Below are 18,974 nucleotides of genomic sequence, written 5' to 3' on the forward strand. Positions count from 1 at the left end.
AACAATGCTACCACAGCGCCACCACTGCAGTAGTATTAAACACATTTTAAAATTAAGACAAGCATATGTTAGAGCATTACAGTTGTCCTGTGGAGCTTTTTAGGCAGTAATTAAATTTGTTAAGTTGACCATTGTTTTTAATGAAGTTTTTTAGTGAACTAGGCTTAATCAACTATATTAATTATGTAAATTGTATAATTATATAATGTGTTTATGATATTTATTCTGTGGTTTTAATGCACTGATTTATTCTTGAAAAAGAGTTTCAACTCGAAAGCTTGAAGTAATAAACCTTGTTTTATATGGATGGTCATGCTGTGCATTTTTGTTACTGGTTTCCACAAACATAGCATCCAGCAATACCAGTCAACATTACAGGACATGTAGCTATATATGTAGATGTATGTGTGTGTGTATATATATCTTTAACTAAATAGATATATACCTCTCCCTCTCTGTATTACATATGTATACATATATAGACATACTATATATAAATATCCACATATAGATATATACATATGCAGACATCCATAAATCCACATGTCGTTAGATGTATATACAGCAATATATATATATATATATATATATATATATATATATATATATATATATATATATATACGTGTGTGTGTGTGTGTGTGTGTGTGTGTGTGTGTGTGTGTGTGTGTGTGTGTGTGTGTGTGTGTATATATATATATATATATATATATATATATATATATATATATATATATATATATATATATATATATAGATATATATACACAAATATATATCTATGATATGATACAGCACATAAGAATGACATATATGATCACAGGCACTACCAGTGGGGGTGATGGGCCCAATCAACATACACGTAACACGTACCATTATCCCCCCAGCCAAACAGGCAAAACATACAAACACACAAAGTAAACAAACCACTGGTCGCCAAACCACAGGCAGGATACAACCAGTGGGGGAAACACTGTGGACCAGCTAAGTCTAATCTAGAAACAAAGACAGGAACGCCCCTTGCTAGACAACCCAAAAATTCTTGGGTATTTGGATTCCCGTCAGTACACTGACTCATCAAGGCAGGGTGCGTATGTACTCGGACTACAAGGTTGAGAAAGCCTAATGACCCATGGGTCGAGATAACATACGAGATGGGTCTCAAGAAGTAGAGAGTGGGCAGTGTGTAGTGGTGTGGTTAGACCCAACTTGCACCCAGAGAAAGGATGAGTGCTGCAGAGGAGGAGTGGGGTGGGGGGGGGACTATGGGTATGAAATTATGAAATTATGCGTCGAGGCATGCAGGTGTTGGCTGGAGTGGTTCTAATCAGACCTCCTTGTGGATGTAAGCAATGAGCAGGCATTCCCGGTACGAGTTCCACTGCAGCACAGTCTATTTTACATGGCAGAGCATGGTATAACCAGATTTGTTGTTGCAAAACCCACTAAATAACACCAAAGAACACATGGTCGCAGCACCCCACTGTAGGCATATAAGCCATTCTAATTGGTACCACAACATATTATTGTTGTCCTCACCCCCACCCAGGGGTGTGAGTGTTCAAATCTACCTCCAAATTCTGTATATATGCACAGCTGTTGCTGTAGAAGAAATGGCCAGCTGTGGACCTTCCATTCAGCCTTCCTGCACATCCCTGGCTATTTCCCCTACTATCTTTACCTCTCTGTGCCCCTTTAACACCACTTACCTATCAATCCCTTTTTCATTTTTATTAAAGTTTTAAAGTTACAATTAGATGACACCCTCTTCCCCAACTATATTGGCAGAATCTGGAACTCCCTACCCACATCTATTACCTCAGCTCTTCCAAAGGACACATGTAAATAACACTTGAAGGAACACCTCAAGCACACTTGGATCAGCACATGCTTACCACCTGGCTAAATCACTCCCCCACCTTACACTCTATACCCCTACATCAACTACTGAAACCAACACCTCTTGTCTTGCCTCGCATACATATTCCAACATCCTTTAAATCTTCCCTATTGCTCCCCTACCATTTATTCTCACAGCCTACTATACAGTTACAATGTCTCCCCCTCTACCTACCTTCCTACTCCTTCACTGTTCTCTTCTGGTCTACCACACAGGTATGGAATAACTAAATCATAACCCTAATACCTGAGTGTGTCCTTTCCAGAACTGTTAAACTGTAATCTAACTTCACCTTAAACTGACCTTTGTCAACAGTCATACCTGACATGTAAACCTGACCTAAGCATGAATAATACCCACATGTTAACATAAACTAAGCATGAAGAATATGTTTCTTAGCTATGTTAAGCCTGTTACTCTCTATGAATGTGAACACCTCTGTATTACTTGTAATGAGTAGCTTGGTTTTACTGTGGAGCTCTACTCACCGGGCCACTGCTGAAAATGGACAAGCATCCAGTTGGATTTTCCCGGTCAACAAATGTAAAATAAATACATAAAGTACCACAGGGGTAAGAGGGAGTAAGCAGGTTTAAGACTGTTTGGGCGGCGGTAAGCAATACCTACACTGGTTAAGCAATGTAGAAGCTAACTCAGTGTAAGACGCCATAACCAGAGGTCAACATTGCTGACCCTGGCACAAACCAGCTTATACTCACTTACAATTGCTCAAAAGTGCCTTAGTAACACTGTAGCCAACAGCTCTCATCATGCCCAGCAACAAAATAATCTGCACTCCCAGGTTGCAACCCCCGGACCCTGCACACTATAGTCAAAGTGAGTTACCACTAAGCCATGGCAGATAGACATACAGCTGCTGCTATCACAAACATATCATCCAGCAGAGTCATTCAACAGTATAGGAAATGTATGTAAGTATGTAGAGTAATACCAGCAACCATTTGTACATTGCTCAATCACAGTATTTTGAGCAGTCTATGTGTATCATAAAAACAGTACCTGTCCAATCATACTGGGAGAACAGTAGTCTTGCATAATACTTAAGAGAATAATAAAAAATGGTGCACGTCAAGGGGGCATGTGGGAGTGCTTCAGGCACAGAATGTCAAACCTGGGACGTCACCATGGATGGGTATGTCACATGTTAGTCTCGTCCTAGCACCACAATGCCCCCGCCTGTGAAGTATCCAATGGGGCCCTAGTACCAACCTATGAACCTACAGAGTACCTTTTTGGCCCTCTTCAAAAGAAACCTTGATGACTGGATGGGAGAAAGGAAATTCACCCTGGGGATCACGTCAGTCACCCTGCTAAACAGGGGTCCAGGGAAGTAAATAGTGTGGGAAGAAATAGCCACAGAATAGTTATGGCTAGGCTTGTATAGGCCCTAGGGCCGATAGCCTAGTACCAACCTATGAACCTATGAATATGGGGAAGTATGGCAGATGCACATGTGGAGATGGTCAGGATTGGTAGATATAGAGGACAGTCTACAGGGGTGGTATGTGACACATGTGGTGGATAAACACCGTGTATGGTGTGTGTAGTCTGTGATGTGGACATCCCATGGTCCCCAATATGGCCACAATGGGATCAAGGCTCCCACCAACTCCCACTGACAATAGCAGTCCACATCTTGAAGGTGCCAGGTCTGGTGGCTGAGCAGGAAGAGCATGTTGGCCGTGTGAATTTGTACTGGGTACCTCAGATGTATGTAGCACATCCCTCATGTGTCTGTGGAGCCTAGTATGGAACAGACTCAGACATGAGCTCAGGGGACAGGGACATGTTGGTGTGTGGCTGTGGGGGGTGGGCCAACATCCCCTGGGTGGTTCCACCTAATGGTATGGCTGTAACAGGACATGAGGTGGCCCTAGGTTGGCACACACATGTGATGTGGCCAGGTATCCTGGTCAGATAGATATGGAGGGGTGGATCAGCTGGCCAATGGAACATATACATGTTAATGTGTCACTGTCATAGTACATATGTAGGTAGTAATAGTCTACATAATCCCAGTACATGTCCAACAGCATGCATAGAACCCCCCTATAACACAGACTGTCAGAAGTGCAGCAATCTCAGAGCAGCCATACCACTGGCAAATATGTAACCATAGTGGCCCTGACAATGGCATGCAAGTGAATAGTCTGTAACAGGCCTGCAATGTTAGTGTCCACACAGTGGCCATGGCTACAATCACATAGCAGAAGGTGTGGTACACTACACAATCTGTACAAATGGTAGTTAAGCTGTAGACATACCTAATGAGTTGTGTGTATAGTCTGTTGAAGCTGATATGGGGGGGGGGGTGACAGAGATGTGTATTAAGAACTGTGGTAACATTGCCATATGAGTCACTTAGGCCTGTTCCTATCTTGTTTTTCAGGCACGATGGCACACAGGCACCTCCCAACATATTTTGCAGAGGAGAATGAAGTGATAATAAACCACCTGGTACTGAACTACCAGGTCCTATTTGGCAGGACAGCACTGGAATAGTAGGACTGTCCTGTGGAATGATCTCGTCCACAGGGTTAATGATGTCGACTTGCATAACCACAGTTATGAGCAGGTCTGGCATCATAGCAGCAACCTGCTTCTCAATGCCCATCGGCGTGCCACTGTCCAGGGGATCACCTTACCATGGGGGGGGTCATGTTATCCATCCCCCCTGACATATGTGGAGGAGCTCCTGGCCAGCCTCGTGGCACCTGCCTGTCCTGAACAACATCAACCACTGGGCCCCTTTGTGGAGGTGGGTTTCACCCACACAACAGCCGAGGAGTGTGCAGGTAAGGACACAGGACACATCAGTAGACCACTGTTGTGTAAATATCCACAGTGGTACATGTAGATTATGCATATCTGATATGTTATACAAATAATGTGTTGCTGCATTGTAGTGATAATCAAATTTCCAGATGTGGTAGTATTGTGTGTATTTCAAGTAGATGTATGGTAGTACTGCACCCAGTCTGTAGCAGTGGCACAGGTGTGGGTACTGACATTGCATCTCTCACCCACTTATGTAGGTCCCTCAGGGGTAACAGCAAGGCAGCAGCCTGAAGCTGGTGAGTATGTTTTATGTAGATGCATGCCAACACACTGGACTTGTAATGGTGATGTAATATTCCATGCACACAGCTAGCACACCTACCCTGAATGCATGCTGTACATGTGCATGTATTGTTGCTGTGAAATGCATGGTCTCACAGGGGGGGACATGATGGGGTATTGAAAGGGTATGTTACATACCTGCATGACAACTAACATCCTGTCATTGCAGAATGTGTCAACAGGGGGTGATAGATATGGCCTACAGTAGAGACATGTTCTGGACAACACCCATATACAGTGCAACACCAGTGTACATACTTGTAGGGCAATGCCAACTGCTGTTGAGATACACTATGGCGTACAGCATTACACTAGTGCACATTATCAGCTAGGTCTAGCCTGCAACATGTGGTGTACAGTGTATGGGACACTGCTAGCTGACACATATGTGTAGGGCTTACTTGCCATGCATCTGCATAAATGCTGATGGGTGGGGTCTCAGCATGAAACGCCAGTGCACTGCAGCAGGGATCCTAAGGATGGTAGGAATGTCTCTATCTGCATTTAGTCAGGTCCAGGACCTGTGGCAGCCATAACCTTACCCACACTGCAATAGTGATGACATTGTATGAACACCATGAGATGTGCACATGAGTGGAACTTGCAAACATGCAGAATAAAGGGACATGTGTAGGGTAAACTGAACATACACTGGCAATTGCGGAAGGCCCATGCTGGTATACCCCTGCCATGAGCAGTGACTGCTGTAGTGCACACAACAAGAGGTGTGATAAACCATCATGATAAGGGTGTGCACACACATACCCACATGGTGTGTATGCATCGTGGTTGGTGTGTATGCATCGTGGTCAGCAGCTGCACACCTACCACAATCTGTAGACACTGCATGTGAATGTACAGGACATATGTTACATATCGGATGTGTGTACAGCTAAGATCTGCAGTGCTGTGGTCCCATGCCAGATCACGGATACGTTTGTAAAAGGGATAATGTTGTGTACACCCCCTATAGCCACGGTATGCTGTGATGGTTGTCAGTGTAAGCATTTCTGCAGTGGCCATACATGGTCTGTTGATGTTGACAGCTGTAAATCAGGCATCCGGGATTCACCAATGACAACAGTCCACATATCATCCCAGATATGTGTTACTGAAACACATAGGGCTGTGAGAGGTACAGCTGGCATAACCGACATGGTACTACACATTCCGCAATGGGTTGGACACCTGTGAGTTGTGGGGCACATTACATGGCAGGGTGCAGAACAGGTGCACAGCAATAATGTGTACATCGGTGCAGAGGTATCCAGGGGAAGGAACATCACCTAGTCACAGCACATGCATCATGCATCATACACATGTATACCACTGCAAGCATGGTGTAAGTATAACTGAACTGCATGCTGTTCTGTACCATATGTTCTGCATGTTGGCAGATGGGTAATCAGAGGACTGTATGTACGATCATTGTGCATCCTCACCTGCATGTGTGTGTGTGTGTGTGTGTGTGTGTGTGTGTGTGTGTGTGTGTGTGTGTGTGTGTGTGTGTGTGTGTGCATCCTGGTGGTTAGTTAGTTTGCCTGCATGGTCACTTTGGCAAAGTGGTGGGAGGTAGATGAATGTATGATGCATGTGTGCATGTGTGTGTTTATGTGTGTGGCCATGTATGCACATGTGTGATTGTGGGGTGTTCATAAGGCTGTACTCCCCTTTGGGACTGTGCAGTACATGGACATGAAGTGCCACATTGCACACCAGGAATACCTGTCATGTACTTACAGGACAGCAAATAGTATAATATGGTCTGTAGCTTGGATCAGGCATCCAGAGGGAAGGTAGACCCCAGGTACACACTTAATATTGCTGTCAGCGAAGAGGTCACCTACAGCTCGTGTATGCAGATCTACAGATGCATTGGGGAAGGAATAGTCAACACCAGGGAGTGTATCCACATATTACAGCTGACACTTGATAGGCCAACGGAGTAGTATATCCCACAATTACTGAGCATTACATACACATGACACACCAGTGGGAGGTATTATGGCTACAACATAGTAGCCCACACATATAGGGGCCATGCACATCATTCTGGCCGTACAGAGGGTGCATGCCAAATGACAACACTGGGGCCATGTTACTCCACTACACACAGGTCAGGCAGGTAATGTAGCAACAGGCCTTGTATTGTGGTCGCTTGTGTGGTCATTTAGAGAACTGTGATGTTAATGAGTGGTAGCAATGTATGTATGTTAACAAGTGTGATGCAGGGTGGGGTAACACATAGATATATACGTGGGGCTGTCTGTAAAGGCATGGACAGGTAGGTTGTACGGAGATGTGTGTGTGTGTGTGTGTGTGTGTGTGTGTGTGTGTGTGTGTGTGTGTGTGTGTATGTGTGCGTGTGCATGTGCGTGTGTGCGTGTGTGCGTCTGTGTGTCTGTGTGTGTGTGTGTATGTGTGCATGTGTGTGTCGCGTGTGTGTGCGTCTGTGTGTCTGTGTGTCTGTGTGTGTGTGTGTGTGTGTGTGTGTGTGTGTGTACTGTTAAGTGATGCTGTACAGGTTTTAAAGTGCAATTATTGTTTTCCCCCACAGGTGACGAGGTGGGTCAGGGTCCCTTCTGCACCCAATCTGAAGTAGGTGTCCATGCAGACACCGATGATGATGATGATGATGATGATGGTGAGGCACAGGTGGGGTTGTCAGAGGCCGACACTGCACATACATTTGACATTCCCTTTTAGCCAACCCATCCCCGCACACAATTACAGTGCCTATACACACCCCAGCACCAGTGACCATAACAGAGGGACAGCTGGCATTCAGTGGCATTGCACAGGAAAGTGTGGTAACCATGTCTACTGTGTCCAGTCACAGCAGGCATAGCCGGATGTCCGGCAGGCTGTCACATAGTCAGATGTCCCAGGGTGCTCGTGTTAGGGCCACTGCACATCATGCCTCTGGCATAGGCAACATAGCTGCAACCAGCAGACGCATGTCCCAGGCTGTAATGGTGGTGCAGGCACGTATTGAGCATTACAACATAAAGGGCCTTAGGCTGCAGAGGGCTGCATTTGCTACTGTAGGCGACAACCTCTGTGAAGTGGCTGCCATCTGTGCCTCTAACGAGCAAGCAGATAGACGGCATGATGAGCTGATGGCCCTCATCAGCCATGGTGTATCCATGCTTCAACATCTGGTGGGGATGCAACAATGCCCATGTGGATGTGGCCCAGTAGCACCAACAGCTGGCACTCAGCATAGGCATGCTGGGTCACCAAAGGACTTCTGTAGTGGCAGTAACAGCTCTGACAGTGCGGGGGGTGTGCTGTGCACACCACACCACAGCAGGCCACATGCACGTGGGCCTGGCCAGTCCCAAGAGGGATGTGGTACCAGTGGACAAATGTCATAAGCAGGTGAGAGTAGCACTTCAACACCTGTACCTGCACGTGCCCACAGAACCCCTGGCAGGCACAGTCCATGTGTCCATGGCTGGTAGCAGTGAACTACACACCCTGCCAGGAATGGTCTGAATCTGTCCATAAACACCTGTGTATGGCAGCCACAAGTCAGAACTGTGTGCATGCACACCCACACACTAATCAAACACACCTAGGGCACCTCATACCTACACACACCACATCACCTCAGCCAGCTCCCAGAATACACCCCTCATCCCCACCCATGGTGTCAAATGTATGGCCCAACCTCAGCCTCTAGCAGAACAACACCACACCCTGTGCATATGATGATACATGTGCCCCATCCCTGTCATCCATACCATCAATGCAGGGACAGGCTGATATGGTTCTGATGCATAGGGTGAGTATACACCAGTGTGCCACAGTCCTGCAGTGTAACATGTAGGATGTAGAGTGTGAGGCATAATTGGCAGGTAGTGTAGCCATCCAGCAGTGATGCCTTCTTGCTGTTAGTAATACTCCTTGGTTGTGGTATCTAAATTGATATGCAAGTGTGTTGTAGGTGTACATGTGTCAGCACGAGAATGCCCTGTGCATATGATGATACCTGTGCCCCATCCCTGTCATCCATACCATCGATGCAGGGACAGGCTGATATGGTTCTGATGCATTGGGTGAGTGTACACCAGTGTACCACAGTCCTGCAGTTTAACATGTTTTAGGGTGTAGAGTGTGAGGCATAATTGGCAGGTAGAGTAGCCATCCAGTAATGATGCCTTCTAGCTGTTAGTAACACTGCTTGGTTGTGGTCTCTAAACTGATATGCAGGTGTGTTGTATGTGTACATGTATCGGCAAGAGGATGGTCTGCAGTCATAATGCACAACGGGGTATGTCACTGTGCTGACACCATGGCAGTGACATATCTGGGATACAGTCGAACACCTTTCACAGGTTACTGTACTGAGTAATGCCTGTGCCACATTGACAGGTGTCCCGCTAAGGTTTGTATACCCTGCAACCTGATGTAGACCCATCCACATACATGCACACAGTTACTTGCCAACAATGGGACTAGACCCCTACCTAGCTATGTTGTGATACTGATGTGTGTGGCCTACATTGCACAGACGTCAGTCTTAACCACTCTGTATCCAGCAGTCCTTGATCTGGCCAGCAACAAAATGAGCTGCCTTTGCAGGTCATGAACTCAGGGCCCTTTACACTGAAGTCACAACATATGACCACTGCGCCATGACCACTGTGGGGACAGCTGTTGTGTTACCAGTACATCTGTCTTTACCCAAATTGAGTGGTATTGAACACTTGCCTTTACGTTCTAGATTGTGTAGTCCTTGTCATTAATATGACTGTTGCATCACATATGTTGTTTCATCATAATGTAGACATAGCAGATACATATAGTGGGATACATGTGGGAGGATATACGCAACCGTGACATTTATTCATGACAGGTATATGGTTGTATACATATAGGTGTATAGACCTCTACATGTACATACACAGGTATACACATACATATGTCTGTATACACATCTGTACAGTGCTACATATATATGGCCATATGTACACCTCTTCATATGTACATATGTCTACATATCTATACATATATGTATCTATACATATGTAGATATATATATATATATATATATATATATATATATATATATATACATATATGTACATATAGATATGTGTATATAGCTATATATGTGTGCACATCCTATGTGTACAGATATGCCTAGTTGTGTTGGTATATATTTAGATATCTATGACTATATGTACATACATTTCTATACCGATATACTTACTACTGTCGATATATCTGTAGATATCCATATGTTTATGTGCATATGTATCACTATCTGTATGCGTGTAGACATATATTGCTCTGTATATGTATATATCTGGGAGTGTATATGTATATCTATGTACTTATACATACCCATCTATATATGTCGATATGTATATGTGTAATCATAGATATATAGCTGGATGTATATATGTACAGTTGTCCTCACCGTATGTCCTGGACACAGAGTGTAGATCTACCCTAGCCCCTAAAACCCCAATGTCATAGAGCAAGTGGATTTCAGGTATGAATAACAGGTATATTGATAGACTATTGCTATTGTAATTGTGAGTGTCTTCACAGACATGGTGTGTGTGGGAGGTCACATCTGCTTTCCACATGTGTGCCATTGGCTACTGACAGACATCCTAAGGACATCCTGGTAAACTGCTAGCACATAATGCCCCCATGGACTGCAGCACAGATATTGGTCAGTATATGTGGACATTCTGAAACATTCCTTACAGTCTGGAGGCATACACAGAACCCCTTAGTGCTAAACATGTGCACCATGCATGACAATATGGATGTTAACAACCATGTAGATGGGTATAACACATAACGACTGGTATACATATGCCACCATAGGTATGCATTCGCACACACCTGTCTGGTCTGACACATAATACCACTGGTACAGGGGTGCCATGGCCACATACTACCCATTAGACAGTGACACACATCTGTACAGCATCCCACTGCTCTGTCTGACATACATGACTGTTAAGGGAGACCCGGCACCAGTACATCTGGCAAGTATCTCCACATGACATCTCACTGGATAAGTACACTAAGCTGCTAGACATGTAACAATGCACTGTGCTGGCTACAGGCATGCTGGCTGATCACTGGCCAACATCTCCTATGGAGGAATGCACATCTGCCTGCATATACAGCAGGCTCTGCAGGCATGTCACAACACAGGGTAAGGTACACCTGTGTGAAGGTGCATACCCACATCCAATGTGAACACATCCACAGCCACATATGGTAAGCTAGCATAAAAGTACAGTATATAGACTATCTGTTCAACAATATCCTCATATGTGCCACTCACAGACTAACCCTACATATACTGGGCTGTTACATGGTGTGGTCTGCTATCTGACTGTGGTATGGGACATGTGTGTGTGTGTATATGGCCATATAAACATGTAAACCAATATGGTAACATACAGTGGAGCAGCATGTAACATCAGATAGGATGGGATCTATAACAATGACATCTACCACAGTCTGTACACAGGCTGAAGAACATGTTCACAATACACACAATGTCGACACTCACTATAGTTACGCAGACCTCAGTACTGTACAAACGACCATGGAATGTCCTGGTAATGTCAGCAAATATTACCCATACTGTACATAACATGTGTAGCAGTCTGATATCTCCCTGGCTTGCTATCAGATATGATGACACTTATGATGGTGTACAGCAAACATGCACTTCGTAATGGATGACATATGTACAAAGGTTGACAGAGTTGTGGCTGGAAGCACATACACAGGGCCAATATTGACATGTTGCTGTTTTAACCTCATACATGTACTGTCGTAACAGGGTTTGTTGCAACATGTGTCCTATGAGGGATATGAAGTCAGTAACTGTCAGGACTTTCACCAGCTACAGACTGCAATCCTCACACTACCTTCTGCAGTTCACAGATACGTGCTCATGGGCACAACACACTGCTCAGTCTGCAAACGACCCTGCAGATGCGGATTCCTCATAAACATAGTACTGACATGGCAGGTATTACAACATGTAGGACAGCCATATCCACACACACACTCTGTTAAATCAACATTACTCCACATGCAGTATAGCAGCACTTACAGTCTGTAGTCAGGCCAGGCACATCCCCCTCCTGTGTGTTATCCTGTTTCCACAGTGTAAGTTGTTAAAGGTAAATTTCCAATCCATCTGGGCTGCATTTCATCAAATGACAGTTATAGTTCCTGCCCACAGTGGGTGTAAAGGGCCAACACCAAAATGATTTTCCTAGATATTAGAGTGTGTTACCATGCAATTGTCTATGGGAATGTTACCACAGCTGTTCCACATGCACTCAGCTAGAGGAGGACTGCAATTGGTGCAGAGGCCATCAGTTGATCATGATCATCACTTACAAAACACAAGCTGCTGCCTAGCAAAGCAGTTGTATATCCCACATCCACCATAGAGGGTGTGGGCAAGACAGGCAGAGACAAAGTATGTCAAGGAAGGTGTGGGTGAGTAAAATGAAAACATGTTTGTATCACACACTTAACACTATGGGGTTTCAAACACTTGACAGCTATGCAAAGCTATCACATGTGCATGCAGTTATTTGCATGTGCCACATAGCGTACATGCTGGTGAGCTGTCCAGATGTATATGTGCTGGTGAGTGACATCTGCAACACTGTTGCTGTACAGTAGGTGTGGCACAAGAGCCTGTCCACATGAGCAGGTGTCAGTGTCAACACAGCCACACTCTGTAAGGGACTCATACACATTGCCACACTTGGCAGGGTAATGAATGCACTTCCTAACCAGTTACCTTGTCACAATACAGCGATGCATAGGTATGAATTGGCTCACAGGAGTTATCCTGGGATTCTATGGTCAAAGAGTATGTGACAGTGTCTGACATTAGAGAGCATGCTTCAGTATGACACTGGGTGTGTTACTGGGTGTGATTGTGGTCAGAAGCATCATACACCACACACACAGACACAGGGTGCTAGTACAAGCATGCATGGGTGCATTGCTTCATGGGTATGTAGTGGTTGATGGTCCCAGATGGCTGTACAAGGCTAGGTGAGGGGTATACCTTGGCACCAGGCCACATGAGAATGGTCTGCATTATGGCTAAGGGGTGTAGTGTCCAGAATGGACCACACAGGTGGGTATAGTTTACACCATCCTGTCTCCTGGGTTACAATTGTGCATGGCCAGTGCTGTGGAATGCTTGGCATGTATGTGTTTAATACACCATGACATGGACAGTGTTTGGGATGTGCACACATCCCACATTTATGTACAGTGGCATGTGGAAGTGTACCCGGTTTGTCTGGCCCATGTTGTGTACACAGAATGTAATCATCAGATGTGACAGTCCCACCCTCATGTGGCGGGGCCAGGTAATGGACAGCTGGTTGACTCTGCACCTACATTGGTAGCATGCTACAGGTATTCCCTGGTGTCAGTGGCATCTGTCCATACAGGGCATGTGTGTAAGGCATGGTATGTCCTTTGCGGATCACATTTGATGGAACCATAGTTGTTGCAGGCATCCGGTGGCTAACATACTGAAGGCACACTGTCTGCAATTAGGTGCCTATTGTACTGCTGGACAGGGTGCCATGTCCTCTGTATGCCACTGCTTTCACACCCTTGTTACTATCAGTCGCCAATATGCAGTGTACTACACACATCTTGGCTGTTGCCTCACCATGTGTGTGTGTATGAGACATGGGTTGAGAGTGTGCTCTGGTTAATACTGGGGTTGCTAACTGTGACTGCCTGGCCTTGTTGTCACACGTATGGTATGGATATGCACCCCAGCCTCTCAGCTATTTCACAGCTGCTTTCCCTGTACAGTGGACATTGTGATAAGTACTAGGGCCACCATATAAGAAAATTGCAAAACCTGCTACACATTGGGCCCAGGTGTCACAGACACACTCACACACACACACACACACACACACACACACACACACACACACACACACACACACACACACACACCCTCTGCCACACAGGTTACGAAGTGCAAAAACACACATCTGTCATATCCAGGAATAGAACTCTACCTAAGTAGTTCATTACACTACAGCACTATGCAGTTATAGTACACGCCATGATGATTACTGCAGTACTCCTTCCCTAAAGGTGTATATCACATTGGCTGACATCAGCAGGATTGCCAAAGTAGGGCATTTGACATGTACTGAGTGTGACTAGTCTAAAATGCATTGCTCCCTACACAGACAGTGGAACACACACAAAACATCCAGAACTGTCATGGGTAGGTATAGAACCCTACCAGGGTTCTAAATCACACAACAGCAGTAAGCAGTTATGGCACGCACTTCAGAGATCATTGGGCTACAACCTTCCCAGAGGTGTATTACTAGGTGGATGACATCAGCTGCTTTGCAAAGGTTGAGCATTTGGATTGTGGGGAGTGTGGCTAGCCTAAAAAGCATTACTCTCTACAAAGACAGACACACAGTTGCCATGTCCGGGGATAGAACTTCTACCTAACTAGTTTATCACACTACAGTGGGGTGCGCTATGGAGATTACTAGACTACAGCTTCCCAGAGGTGTATTACTAGGTGGATGACGTCAGCTGCCTGCAAAAGTTGAGCATTTGGATTGTGACTAGCCTAAAGAGCATTCCTCTCTACACCAAAAGACAGACAGACAAACTCACACACAGTTGCCATGTCTGGGGAAATAACTACCACCTAACTAACTTATCACACTACAGTGGTACACACTTACAATATGTGCTACAAAGATTACTAGGCTACATCTTCCAAGAGGTGTATTACTAGGTGGATAACATCAGCTGCCTTCCAAAGGTTGAGCATTTGGTTTGTGGGGAGTGTGGCTAGCCTAAAAAGCATTGCTCTTTACACAGAGACACACACAACCAGTTGCATTGTGTGGGGATAGAACTCCTCCCTAATTAGTTTATCATTTTTGAGTGATACACACTTACAGGATACTCTACAGAGATTACTGGGATACAGCTTCCCAGAGGTGTATTATTAGGTGGATGACATCAGCTGCCTTCCAAAGTTTGAGCATTTGGTTTGTGGGGAGTGTGGCTAGCCTAAAAAGGCATTACTCTGTACACAGACAGACAGAAACACACACACAGTTGCCATGTTTGGGGATAGAACTCCTACTTAACTAGTTTATTACATGACAGCAGTACGCACTTACAGGATACACTACAGAGATTATTGGGCTACAACTCTCCGAAAGGTGTATTTCACATTGGATGATCTCAGCTGGCTTGTTATAGTAGGGCTATGGGGAGGGCAGTGTGTGTGTGCATGGGCCATTACCCATTCATGTCGGGGTTAACATGCCATATGCAGACACACACAGGGTCATATTTCACAGGTACGTGTATACAGTTGATAGATGACTACTTCTTGTGCAGTCATGTTGCGCAACTGGCACATGCACCAAATGTTCTGTAATGCTGACAGATACTGGTGGCTAATATCTACAGTGAGTGACATCTGCACCTCATGTGTTTGGGGTCCTTTGGCTGTGTGCTGGGTCAGACAGGCCTGAATTGCTCCTTGCCACAGTCACCCTCTTCCACACATCGATGTCCCTCTACCTTTGCCTTATTATAGTATGTTGTCCTAAGGTATATGTATGTATTCCTATCCACTGTGTGTGCAAGGCATGAGTGGTGCATACTGACGGGTGTCTGCACTAACAACTGCAACTGGCAGATATGTCTGGTCCACTGGTGTTTGCAGACATGGCCATCATGTGTTTAAGTGTATGAGCATGCCCAGTATGGCCATCTGTATTGCATGTGTGGGTCAGGTCCGGGTAGTTTGTACTGCAGTGCTGACATTTGTGTTGTACCCTGACAGGTAGCATGCTGTCTCTGCAGGATATCCATCCATCAGCTGGCATCGACTGTTACTTCATTTCTGCATAGCGGCAGGGGCACACCTGACTGTTTCTACAGCTCTACATAGGATTGGGTGGGGCACACCTGACTGTTACTATATGTCTACATAGGATGGGAGGCACACCTGACACGTGTACACATTTGCTGGGACTGTACTGGTATGTTGGGTACTCCATTTCAGTCTGTAGTCTTACCTATCGTGCTGGCTAGAGGCATACCAGTGTACTACAGATCGTGGCTTTGGTTGCCCTACATATTATTGTCTGACTTCCTACCCTTCAGAACTGACATCCCACTGCCTGCCCTGCTATGGTCTGTCTGTGTAGTCCTTGGGGGAAGTTAACCATAGCCATCATTCTGGGGCCATGGCACAGGCTCTGTTTGGGTTTGTCTACACTTGTCCTGCTTCCTGACACTGTTGTTGGATATGTGAACTGTCCTGTCTGTCATGTGTAGGTCATATGGACACACATGGTGCTCAGCACATTTCCTGCAGTGGATTTTGTCACCCTGTGTAATACTGGCTACTATGGTGACTCCAGTATGTGTTACAGATGTCATGGTGCCACTATGGGTGTCTACTGTCTGCTGCTATAACATCCAGTCCCCATTTCCCTTGCATGCTTACATCCATACCATAGCTTCAGGTAATGACACATTCTACTCCATATGGCAATTGGTAGGTTGATTGACTTACCTTGTGGGTGTGCCAGGCTTGCGGATGGTGCTGGTTGGCTGCCTATGTTGGATGCACATAGTACACTCCCGACACATAGTTGAGTGCAGGTAGTGTCATGTTTAGCATCCCTTTTTCTGTATATGCGAGTCAGAGAGAGGTGTCATTCCCTGGGTCCCTACTGTGTCAGTGCATCTGCTATGCGTTGCCTCTTTGCCAAGGCCAGAGCATACTGGGCACGCCTCCTTCTGCCTACTGGGGCAGGCTCAGGTTGTTCCTCCTCCAGGTCAATCTGTGCCTGTGCAGGCCTTGGCATTGGTGGGGGATGTGCAGCCCTGCCCCATGCTGTTCCTGTTGCAAGTGTTTCTGCAGGATCATATTGTGTAGCATAGCACATACCATAACAATTTGGATACATGTAGCTGGTGAATACTGCAAGGCTCCAAAGAATGTGTCCAGACTCCGGAACCGTGACCTGAGCATCCCAAACACATGTTCTATTATATGTCTGGCATGTTCGTGTGCCTCATTATGGCATTGTTGTTCAGGTGTGTGTGCATTTCTGATGAGTGTCATCAGCCATGGCTTCAGTGTGCACCCAGCATCCCCCACTAGGTGGCCATAAGGGATGTCCCCATTGGCAAATCTCTGGTACAGCTGCATCAGATGCCATATGTGGGAATCATCACAGCTTCCAGGGCAGCCTGCACATACATTCAGTATAATGCCCTGGGCATCACATATGACCTGGAAGTTGATGGAGGGGATGCACTTGTGTTGCTTTGATGCATATGTACATGCAGTCTATAACACCCACTACCCCAGGGTTTTCTGCTATTTGGTGGAAGAGGTGCATATTGCTGGTCAACACCTCACGGGTGTTGAGGAAATATAGGTGCTCACTGGCATGTGCTGACATGGCATCCAGGAACTGGTGGAATACTCTGGATGCTGATGCCTGTGAGATCCCCATGATATCCCCAGTTGTGCTTTGGGAGGTACCTGTGGCTAGTATACCTAGGCCTACACATACCTTGGTATCCACTGGAATGGGTTTCCCTTGGTCAGTGTGGTGTGACAGTTGTGGCCGGCACAGCTCAACACATTGCTGTAAGAGGTCTCTGTCCACCCTATAGTGCTCCACTATCTCCAGCTCATGTAGCTCCTGGTATGTTACCCTGGGTCTGTACACTCTTCTCCATCTCCTCACTGTGGCTTGTTCAGCAGCATTCACATCCTCAACACTCTCAGGCTCTTGCACATGTTGTTCTATATTGCCTGCTGCAGCCCTTCTCATTTTGTAGGTTTGTTAGTTAAAATTTCCCTGCTTATATACACCGGGGGTGTAGAGTGTGGGAAGAACCAGAGGGGAAGGTGTTTGCATAGTTTATAGTTGTGTTCTGGGCTGGGTTGGTCTGCTGCCTGTATAATTAGCTAATTCTGATACATTTCACCTGCCAACTAAGCTAGTTCTCCTTGATTACCTTCCTACTGCTGTTTTCCCTTTTCATTGCCTTCCTGTTAAGCCCGTGTGCGTGCCGCACAAACAGACTGCTCAAATGTGCACACTGCTGCTATTTCCCAGTTTAACCTCTTTTTTCTTCCTGTATGATCTGGTGTGCACCGCACAGACCCACTTAGGCTTTGTAAAGACTGCTGGGCAGGTTTAGACATACCCCCTAGCTTAGCTTTGCTTAGCTAGGAGCAACCCCGAGCCACAGGGCCCCAATCCACATACAGTATGCCTGACACACACCCCCACGATGTCACCTACCTCCAAGGCTTGCACCCAGCTATTCATACTCTTACACTGTTGGGACCTGCCTCACATCCTGGGGAAAACTGGGATTCACTATCCTTCCTTTCATTTGCATAGAATTGCCTGCTAATGCATAGTTACATGTCTCACACTGAGCCTCCCCCTTTAGCAACCACTACTCGCTGGCCATGTTGTCTTCTGCCTGCCATTGACTTGCACGCCAGAATACTGATTTTAGTTAGAATGCTTAATTTATGTTCCTTATGTTAGTTTCACCCCGATCCTGTTTGCACGCCACTGCCCTACGCTTAAACAGCCGGGATCGGCTAATATGAATTAAAAGTTGATTTTTAAAATTTTTGTACTGTTTCCAATGCCAATGGCCTTATACTTGGCCATTGGCATGCTTATACATGATATGCAGCCTTTATTTGGATTTTGCAGACATGTACTCGGTTACTTCCTGGATCGCAAATTCACCTCATTTGCATGGATTTCTCCTGCAAATGGGGTGATTTGCATACAAGGGCTTCATCCATGCAAGATTAGTGCAGGAGCACTCATGCACGCCCCTGCAG

The sequence above is a fragment of the Protopterus annectens genome, chromosome 1.part1 (genome assembly GCF_019279795.1).
Source record: "Protopterus annectens isolate FY-2018-M chromosome 1.part1, PAN1.0, whole genome shotgun sequence".
Classification (NCBI taxonomy): domain Eukaryota; kingdom Metazoa; phylum Chordata; order Ceratodontiformes; family Protopteridae; genus Protopterus; species Protopterus annectens.